This window comes from Tenrec ecaudatus, chromosome 9 (assembly GCF_050624435.1).
Source record: "Tenrec ecaudatus isolate mTenEca1 chromosome 9, mTenEca1.hap1, whole genome shotgun sequence".
NCBI classification, from domain to species: Eukaryota; Metazoa; Chordata; class Mammalia; order Afrosoricida; family Tenrecidae; genus Tenrec; species Tenrec ecaudatus.
In genome coordinates, this window is record NC_134538.1 from 115,165,348 (window position 1) to 115,175,802 (window position 10,455).

The following is a 10,455-nucleotide window of genomic DNA, read 5'->3' on the forward strand; positions in this document are numbered from 1 at the left end:
CACCAAGATTGTATCCTCTCACCATACGTATTCAATAGGAACACTGAGCAAATAGTCAGAGAAACTAGATTATGTGAAGAAGATAGTGGCATCAAGATTTGAAGAAGGCTTATGGACAGCCTTTGATATGCAAATGACACAACTGGGCTTGCTGAAAGTGAAGAGGACTTCAAGCATTTGAAGCTGAAGATCAAGGAATTCAGCCCTCTGTCAAGATTACAACTCGCCTTTGCGTTCTCTCTCCCTCTCCCAACATGGTGGCCTCAGCAAAAAAGAAGAAGGGGAAGACAATCTCCCTAACAGACTGAGGATGGGGATGAGGATACAGGTAGTGGTGTTGGAAGCACCCACGTCCCCAAACCAGTCAACGGGGCTGATGAAATAGATGACCTGGAAGGAGCTGTCCCACAAATTGGCACAGTAATGATGATGACGCATATAGGGCGCCTCCGATCGACCGTGTGATCCTGTCCACTGCTCCACGGGCTGCTCGGGAACCCAATATCCACCGGAGCCATCTGCCCAAATCGCCACCCTGCTCTGCTTTCGCCAGCAATCCAGAGAGATTAAAAGGTTTTGGCTGTGCTGCATTTGAGGACCTGGACCCCTGCTCGGTGCCCTGGGCCTCAGTGCAGAGTCTCTAGCTGACAGGAGGCTTCGAGATGTTACTGATCAAGCTCAGGACAAAGACAGGGATGATCATTCTTCTGGCCGAGATAGAAATCGGGATTCTGACAAAACAGACACAGACTAGAGGGCCCATCCCACTGTGATAGTTAGCCTGAGCGGAACCAGCTTGTAGCAGTCTCCATTTTGTATCAAGCTATGGGAATTCCCCTGAGGTTAAGGTCAAGCAAACATTTGCCACAAGATAGCAGCTGCAAGAGAAGGCCACACACTATTCTTGAAGAAAAAAAAAGTTTTAAAATGTCAAGGCTAACTGCAAGGTCGCTTCTGTTCTTGCTTGCTTGCACAGCTGCAAAGCCCCATTGTTTAGCCCACTCTATAAAAACCCAAGTCCATAAGCAATCGGGACCGCTCTCCCTCTCCTCAGAGGGCTGGACCCTGCACCGGGTTCTTTTTTCTCCTTTCTGTCCCCCTTTAATAAACTGCTTTGCTTCTTACCATAAACTGAGTTGTTCTTGTCCAGTTGATGTACAACATTTTGGAGGTCCCACTGAGATCCAGTGGCCAAGTTGTACATTAGCGGGACAAGCGAGACCCTGGGAACAGGTGTTCTCCTCAGCCAGTGTCACAACTAGGGAAAGGCCTCCGAGAGACATTCCTCCGCCCCAGTTGTAGGATCCTGTCCAGAGCGCTACCAGGTTGGTGTGCGCACTCCAGGTTGGGGGGAGAGGCTCTATTGGATGCAACTTTAGGGCAGTCCCAGAGGGCCAGAGAGACATCTCTGTGTCCTCCTATGTCTTTAAACTGAGGCCTTATTGATGGTATATTATTATTTTCTTTATATGCTTAAGTCCCATGTTTCTTGTCTATTATTGATTTTGGCTGTGTGTTGCTTGCTCGTGCTCCTGCTTGTCTTCCGTGGTTGTTTAATTTTTTTAACAGGCAAAGTGAAACCATGGGACAGACACAGTCAACCCCAATCCAGTGCCTTTTAAATAATTTCTCTGACTTTTGTAAAAGATCTATGTCAAGTTATGGTTTCAAAACAAAGTCTTCTGGTCTCAGGACCTTTTTTTGAGACAAATTGGGTTGCAGAAGTACCTGATTGGCCCTTGGAGGGCACCTTTTCCCTACCTCTTTTATACCAGGTGTGGAAATATTTCTACAGAAAACTTGGTCACCCGGATCAAATCCCCTAAATAGATGTGTGGATTGACATAGCCTCTAATCCTCCTCCGTATATTCAGAAGTTTCTTCCCCGCAAGAAGGTTCTGGTGGCAATGGAAAAGGAGACTCAGATAAAAAACAAGAAGCCCAAGAAACTTTACCCTGTCCTCCAGAGTGCTGAAGGGGAACTTGAAACCCTTCCTCCACCCCGAGCCCCCGTTGAGACAGCTGAGCCCCTTCTCTCCCTCCTCCTCTATACCCACCTGTCGGGGCAGGCCCAGCACCTGGAACTGCAGAAACTGCCCCATTCAGTCCTCCCCACACTCGGGGGAGAATGGTATAAACTGAGGCAGCAGGCAAACAGGGCAAGCCTGCTGAAGTCCTGGTTGGTATTTTGCCCCTAAGACAAACTGTTCCTCCTTCCGGTCATTCAGCTTCTCAGCACCACTAATCCCTCAGAATACGGCAATACCCTCTGTCCAAGGAAGCCTGGGAGGGCATAGCTCCCCACATCAACTGGCTGAGGGAGGCAGGTATTCTGGTGCCCTGCCACTCTCCCTGGAATACAACCTTGCTCCCAGTTCGAAAACCAGAAACCAAGGACTGTAAACCAGTACAAGACCTCAGGGAAGTTAAAGCCCCGGCAGTCACTATTTATCAAGTGGTGCCTAACCCCTACACATTGCTAAGCCTTCTGCCCCCTGAAGGTATTTGATATTCAGTGTTGGATTTAAAGGATGCCTTCTTTTCCATTCCTTTGTCTCCTCTAAACTAGCCCATGTTTTGCCTTTGAATGGGCAGATCCGCAAGGAGCTTTCCCTGGGTAATTAACCTAGACTTGGTTGATCCAGAGGGTCAAAAACTCTCCAACCCTCTTGGGGGTGGGGGTGGGGCAGCACTGAATCAGGACCTCCAGGAATTCAGGGTAAATAATCACCAAGTGACCTTGCAGCAGTATGTAGATGACCTCCTGCGGCAGGAAGAGGTGCCCAGAGGCAACCAAAAATCTACTGCCTCACCTGGCCCTCCCTGCTGGGGTATTGAGTATCAGCAAAGCAAGCACAACTATGAGTCACAACAGCCACGTACTTGGGTTATCAGCTCCGGGTAGGACAGAGAAACTTGCCTGCCAGCAGAATTAACAAAGTCCTGTAAATACCCTTCCCAGAGACTAAACGCAAGGTACTTGAATTCTTGGGTGCAGTAGGATACTGCCGTTTGTGGATACTTGGTTTTGCAGAAATCGCCAAACCTCTGTCTGAAAACACCAAAGGAGAGGGAGAGGAAGTAACAAAAACCCTTGAGCGGGAGGCTGCCTTTAAAAAGCTGAAAGGGGCCCTCTGGTCAGCCCCGGCCTTGGCTCTTCCAGACCTGCGGAAGCCGTTTGAACCGTTCGTGGCAGCAGGTAAGGGGGTGCCAAGTGAGTCCTTATGAAGTGCCTGGGACCGTGGAGAAGACCCGTGGCCTACATATCTAAAAAGCTGGAACCAGTTGCCGCCGCTGGCCAGGATGTATGTTAGCCATAGCGGCCACTGCAGTGCTGGTAAAAGAAGCTTCAAAGCTCACGCTGGGCAGGACAATACAGTCACAGGAGGGCACTCAGTTGAGAGCCTGCTAAGAAGCCCACATGGAAGCAGCACACCAACATAGGTGATCATGAAGGGCAGAGGAGACCAGGTCTCAAACAACAAAGGCGGGGTGGTGGTGAGAATCACATCACCATGAATGAGGGGGAGTGCGTGATGGGGACCCAATGCCCATCTGTAGACAGCTGGACATCCCTTGCAGAGGGGTAGTGGGGAGGAGATGAGTCACTCTGTGTTCAGTGCAGCAACAATGAAACTCAAAACCTTCCTCTAGTTCTTGAATGCTTCCTCCCCTCCCAATCATCATGACCCCAATTCTACCTTGTGGACCTGGTTAGACCAGAGGATGTACAGCGGTGCAGTAGGGATCTGGAGACACAGGGAATCTAGTACAGACGAACCCCTCAACACCCGCAGTAGGAGTGGCGACACCAGGATGGAAGGGGGTGTAGAAAGGGAGAACGGATCTTGGGGATCTATGTGTAACCTCCTCTCTGGGAGATGGGCAATGGGGAGGTGGGTGAGGGGAGATGCTGAGGAGTGTAAGATAAGATATAATAATTATTTATAAACTATCAAGGGACCAGGGGGAAGGGGGGAGCAGGGAGGGAGGGGGAGGGGGGGAAAGGGAAACTGAGCTGATTCCAGGAACCCAAGTGGAAGGTGAATTTTGAGAATGTGATAAGAGTTGTATGAGCCCCAATAAAAAGATTTATTTTAAAAAATAAATAAATAAAATAAAAAAAGAAGCCCTGCTGAGTGCTGGATGACAAATGCCCATGTGCTCCAGTATCAGGTACTGTTACTCAATCCGCCCAGCGTCCAGTTCTCCAAAACAGCTATCCTCCACCCCGCAACCCTGTGGCCGAATGAAGCTGGGGAGAAGCCAATCCACAGCTTTGTGGAGACCTTGGAAACCATCTCCAACATCTGGGCAGACTTAACTGATGTAGCCCTGACGGCTGAAGACCTACAGCTCTTCTCATATGGCAGCAGTTTCATATAGGATGGCATCTGGCATGCCGGAGCTGCAGTTACCACGGAAACTGAGGTACTGTGGTTCACCTGCCTGCCCCCGGGTACCTCAGCCCAAAAGGCAGAGCTTATCGCCCTGACACAGACACTCAAGCTGGGAAAAGAAATATCCATCAATATATGGGCAGATCACCATTATTCTTTTACTTCTGCTCAATTCCATGGAGCCCTTTATCAAGAAAGGGGACTTCTAACCTCCAAAGGAAAGGAAATTAAGCACAAGGCTGAAATACAAGACCTCCTTCAAGCCTGTGGGAGCCTCAGCGTCTTGCTATAATCCACTGCAAGGCCCTTCAAAGAGGACACTCAAAGGTGATCCGAGGCACCAAGAAGGCAGCATTGGCATCACCAAGGCCAGTAATGGGACTGGCACAAGCAGAAGGTAAGCGGCCTCTTACCTTGTTCCAGCCAAACCTGTCTACTCGCCCCTGCTACTCAAAACAGGAACTGACACAACAGCTAGCAAAAAAGCTGGTCAGATTGCTTGTGTTGAAGACCCTGATGGGTGGCTGGTTCTCCCTGATTGCCGCAAGTTGGTCCCTGAGGCGAATGGTAGGGAGTTGGTGAATCAGTTTCATAAGACCACCCATTTGGGAGGAACGAAACTGTACCTATACCTGTCTAAATGATTCAAAGTTCTAAATTTCCAAAAATGGACACAAGAGATGGCCGAAAAATGCCTCACCTGTGCCCAAGTAAACAATCCTACACACCAGCCACCCCAGCCACAAGAGCAAGGACATTGCCCTGGTCAATACTGGGAAGTAGACTATACTGAGGTAAAGCCAGGACTGTATAGTTATAATTATTTGCTGGTCTTTGTAGCGACCTTCTCTGGTTGGACAGAAGCTTTCCAAACCAGGGCAGCAACGGCCACCATGGTATGCACACTGCTGTTAACTAGATCCCTAGATTTGGCATTCCTTTGTGCATTGGCTCCGATAATGGCCCTGCCTTCCTGGCACAAATTTCTAAAATTATAAGTAAAATTTTACATATTAACTGGAAGCTCCAATGTGCCTATTGGCCCCAAAGTTCAGATCAAGTGGATGAATAGAACCTTAAAGGAAATATTAACTAAATTATGCACAGAAACTGGTTAGAACTGGGTAAGACTTTTTCCTTTTGCTTTAATGCGTGTCTGATGTACCCCTTACCTTAAAAATCTTGTGCCTTATGAAATTATGTATGGTACTCCCCTCCTTTCCTACCTAGGGTTTGAATGGAGCAGTGGGCTCACCTCTCTAATATTGAACTTTTAAAGTCTACACAGGTGGTGCAGAAAGTCCGCAGCACTAACAACACCTTGTTGCGCCGTCTCCACCATCCAGGCACTGCAGGAGATCCTGGGTCGGAGCAGTCACATGGATCAGAACCCTTCCATGACCTAACCCCATGCGACTGGGCCTGGGTCAGGCGGCACAAGACCCCTGCGTTCAAGCCAAGGTGGACTGGGCCGTAACAGGTAATCCTTACCATTCCCACTGCGGTAAAGGTTACAGACAAGTTGTCATGGATCGACTACACCCAAGTAAAACCATGGTGGGCATGTTCCCAAGCAATGGGCCATACAGAAAACAGACACCCCACTCACGGTAAAGCTGCAAAAGCTGCCCTAACTTGACTAATCCTGCTGTGTACTGTCGGGGTCAAGGCCAACCCCATCGACCGCACCGTACATTTGGACTCTAACAGATTTCACTGCTGACGCTGTCATAAGCACCAGTGCTCCCACCGTGCTTGCCCCCACCTTTGAGTTTGATTTGTGTACCCTGTTTAAGCAAAAGACAACAATTGCCCCCTTCACATTATGGCTATGGGGGGAGGGGGGTCTTTCCTGTAAAAGAGTTTATGGGTGTGGAGTGCAGGGATAGACGGTTGCTGCAAACAAGAGATATATACACATGTCCAGCCGAGCTGCAAACAACAGATATATACGCGTGCCCAGCCAGCAGTGGCCCTTCATGCCAGACTAATACCGAGTTTTATTGTGCCAAGTGGGGATGTGAAACTGTGTTGCTGGAAGCCTAACCATAAAGATGCTTATTCCCATTTTTGGAGAAAAGGACATTGTCACTGGTCTTTATGGCATAAAGGGGCTTGCAACCCCATAAAGTGGCAGGTTAAAAAGAACCAATCACCAGAATAGGTAACTGGAAAAACCTGGGAAGTTAGATTGTGTCAGTGGACCGGAACCTGGTGTTATAGTTACAATTCAAAAGCGCTTGCTTCTACAAAACCTGCCCAGCCTATTGGACCCAACAAAGTTCTAAGTCCTCCTCCTGTAAAACCCAGGCCCACACCACTGCCACATGTTACCAGGACTTATACCACCAAAGTAACCTCCACACATAGCCCAGAGCCTGAGAAAGCCAAAGTAAACTCCCCCGTGTTAGCAGAAGTAAAAACCCTAAAAAACTTTTTTTGCTTTTATAAATGCTACTAACCCAAACTTCACCAGTGATTGTTGGCCATGTCTTAACCCGGCACCATGCTACTTTGTGGGAATTGGATCTAATGATACCTCCTCAGTAGCTAACATCACACTATCAGATTATAATAGTAACAGTAGTGTGTGCAGGTGGAAGGAAGCCAGGGAAAGGTCTACCCTAACCCTGGAAGACTTACAAGAGAAAGGACACTGTTATCAAACCAGCTGGAAAACCCAGCAGTATAATCACTATTGTGCCAGTGTTTCTGTTACACCCAGTTCCAAGGAAGCCTTTCTGTTAGCAGCCCCACCAGGAAGGTGGTTTGCTTGTTCCACTGGACTCTCTCCCTGCTTGTTCTCTACAACCTTACTCACCTCTGACCACACTGGACTTTGCATATTAGTTCATATTTTACCCCCAGTATTTCTGTATTCTGGGAAAGCCGTGTGGCAGCATTTTAACACTTATTTCAGAGTCAAAGAGCCTCCATATTGGTTCCTTTACTTGTGGGGCTAGGTGTAGCTGGGTCAGCATCAGTAGGAACTATGGCCTTAATACAAGGAAATGAAAATTATCAAATTTTAAGTCAGCAGATTGAAAATGATTTACTGGATTTAGAGCAGTCTGCCAGTTATCTAGAAAAATCCCTCAATTCCCTTGCTGAAGTAGTATTACAAAGCAGGTGAGGATTGGACCTTTTATTTCTTAAGCAAGGCAGCCTTTGTATGGCTCTGGGTGAAACTTGCTGCTTTTATGCCAACCATTCAGGGATAATCAAAAATAGCTTAGCTTTAGTCAGAAAAAGATTAAGTGCGTGAGAAGAAAACAGAAACAGTCAAAAAAGTTGGTTCCAGCAAATGTTTAGCTGGTCTCTATGGCTCGCCACCCTAATCTCCAGCCTAGCAGGCCCTCTGCTTTTGCTTTTATTAGGACTAACTTGTGGCCCGCTAATCATCAATTAAAAAGTGCAGTTTGTACAAGACCGAGTACAGTCTGTCAAGTTGTTGGTAGGAAGTAAATCGTATGAGTGGCTAGCCCAGAGTGAGCCCCCGCCACAGCCCTATAAAACGCTTACACCTGGAAGATTCACAGGTGTAACAACCACAGGGAGGAATGTGATAGTTAGCCTGAGTGGAACCATCTTGTAGCAGTTTTCGTTTTGTATCAAGCTATGGAAATCCCCCTGAGGTTAAGGTCAAGCAAACATTGGCCAGAAAATAGCAGCTGCAAGATAAGGCCACACACAATTCTCAAAGAAAGAAAAAGTTTTAAAATGTCCAGGCTAACTGCAAAGTCTGCTTCTGTTCCTGCTTGCTTGCACAGCTGCAAAGCCCCATTGTTTAGCCCACCCTATAAAAACCCAAGTCTGTAAGCCATTGGGACCTGCTCCGAGAGCTGGTCCCGGCGCAGATTCTTTTTTCTCCTTTCTGTCCCCCCTTAATAAACTGTTTTGCTTCTTACCAGAGACTGAGTTGTCCTTGTCCAGTTCATGTACACCACCACCACTGGCAGCTTTGACGACTCCCCATCCAGGAGACGTGATGCCAGCTTTGGAGACTAGTTCCGGGGCCGTTACGATTCCGGCCGGTTTCATGATGGGTACCGTGACAGTCCTGCGATGACCCACGCCGGGATATGGATCGGCCCGGGGGCCGGGTCGATATGACGACCGAGGTAGCAGAGACCGTGAGAGAGACTCCGACTCCAGGCTAGGCGGTGGCAGACGCGCATTTGGTGATGGATACCGAGGGATGAGACTACAGAGGAGGTGGGGGTCGCTACGAAGACCCCCGCTATGACAGACCGGAGGGCCGGTCGTGGGGCTCTCCTAAGATGACTCTCGAGATGATTATGGGCGTGATGACAGAGGTCCCCCGCAAAGACCCAAACTGAATCTAAAGCCTCGGCGTACTCCTCAGGAAGACGGTTCCTCTGGTGGCACGTCCCGGTCCAGTGGAGCAGCGAAGCCCGCGAGAGCGGACAGGAAGTGTAGCTGCAGAAGGAGCAGGAGAAGATACGTCTGCTGGACCAGCCAAAGTCGATTCAGGGCCTCAGGAGAGACACCCACGCTGGCAAAGTGAAGAAACTCAGGAACGGGGGCAGGAAGTTGAGTCATGGCAGACGGGATCCTCAGCCACTTCTGGCAGAAGGAAGTGCGATCAGGATACACGCAGGAGAGTGAAGGCTCGGGAAAATGAAATATTCAATAAAGAGGAAGATTGTCACTCTCCAGCTTCCAAGACTCCTGAACTGGATCAGCCTCTAAAAGTCAAGCCGGCCCCTCCGCCAAAGGAGAATGGCTGGGTGAAGCGAAGCTCCAGGCTTCCTGCTCGGTCTCCGAGCTCAGGCACCGAGCTGCAGTCCCCTGCAAGTGTGGGAGGGAAGGTGGCTCTGCTCCACCATCCGAAGGAGGACCAGCAATGAAAGCACATGAAAAAAGTCGATGGGGGTGAGTCTCCCAAAAAGCCGAAGTGGGAGCTCCAGCTGTGGTCCAGCAGGCGGAGGAAACAGAGACCACTGGAAGGAGTCAGACAGGAACGATGGCAAAAAGGATCAAGACTCAGATCTGTCCCTGAGCCAAAGAAAGTCGAAGAAATTCCAGCCTCCCCGTTCAGTTCCGCAAGCAAGTACGCAGCCCTCTCTGTGGACGGTGACCAGGAAACTGAGGGGGAGGATGACACCGCATAGACTGACTGCATCCTGGGCTTCCTCCTCGTCTCTCCACCCAGGACCCTTGAGGGGCCAATCGAACCTCTCTATCCAGTGGCAGGACAGGTCCCCTCACAATAAAACGTGCCGTCCCCTGAAGACCTCTCTTCCCTGTTCTTAATTTGAAATGAAATGAAATTCTTTTGCATGCTGCTGCAGCTTTTAAAGTATCCTGCTGAGCGGAGACTAGCCCCTGCAGCCAGAGAGCCAGAGCCGGGGTCTTTCAGGGCCCAGTGGTGCGTTGTGTGGTACCAGGGCTCTCCCTCAGCAGGTTGCAGGACTGGAACTGATGTCTGCATTCTGGCCGGGCAGGAATAAGGAAGTATATATGGTTTCTGCCTCTTCATTCCGCCTAACCTATTATGGCAGATGTGAATTCTAAAACATGACCTGCTCAAATGTTCTCCCCTCCTTAGAAAGTGGGGCTCAAACTATCTCTGAGTTGGGTTTCGGCTCTGGAGGCCGCTAGGCCTTGGGGTCAGCCTAGGGGGAATTCCTTCATTGTTACCCCCCACCCCATGGGTGGTAGGGGAGTGAGCCTACAGGACAGGTCTTCCTGAAGTACTGGGACTGGGGTAGGGAAAATCAAATGATTAAAAAAAAATCCTGACCCTCAGGGAGGTGTTTCCAATCAACACATGATGGGGAGGTTTGCTGCCTAATCTTTTGTGTCCTGGCTTTGCCCCTCTGAAACTCTCCTTCCTGAAAGTTCAAATACATTCATGTTCTATTAAAACCCTGAAGTTTTAAGCCTGAACTTTTAGTCATCTTGGTGTTTGGTTTGGGTCATCAGCCAGATCTGAGGCGTTGCCTCTCAGCTGCTGGGAGCTGCTCACCTTCCTCCAGAGAGCAGGCCCTTCAATGTTTGAACTCTCCTACCCACCGGCTGGCTCCTCTTC

The 10,455-nt window shown here is 49.2% G+C and overlaps 1 pseudogene; it reads left to right on the forward strand.

Annotated features, from left to right (window-relative positions):
- Positions 1–254: 254 nt before the first annotated feature.
- LOC142456088 (eukaryotic translation initiation factor 4B pseudogene) lies at positions 255–9,535 on the forward strand (annotated as a pseudogene).
- Positions 9,536–10,455: the final 920 nt, after the last annotated feature.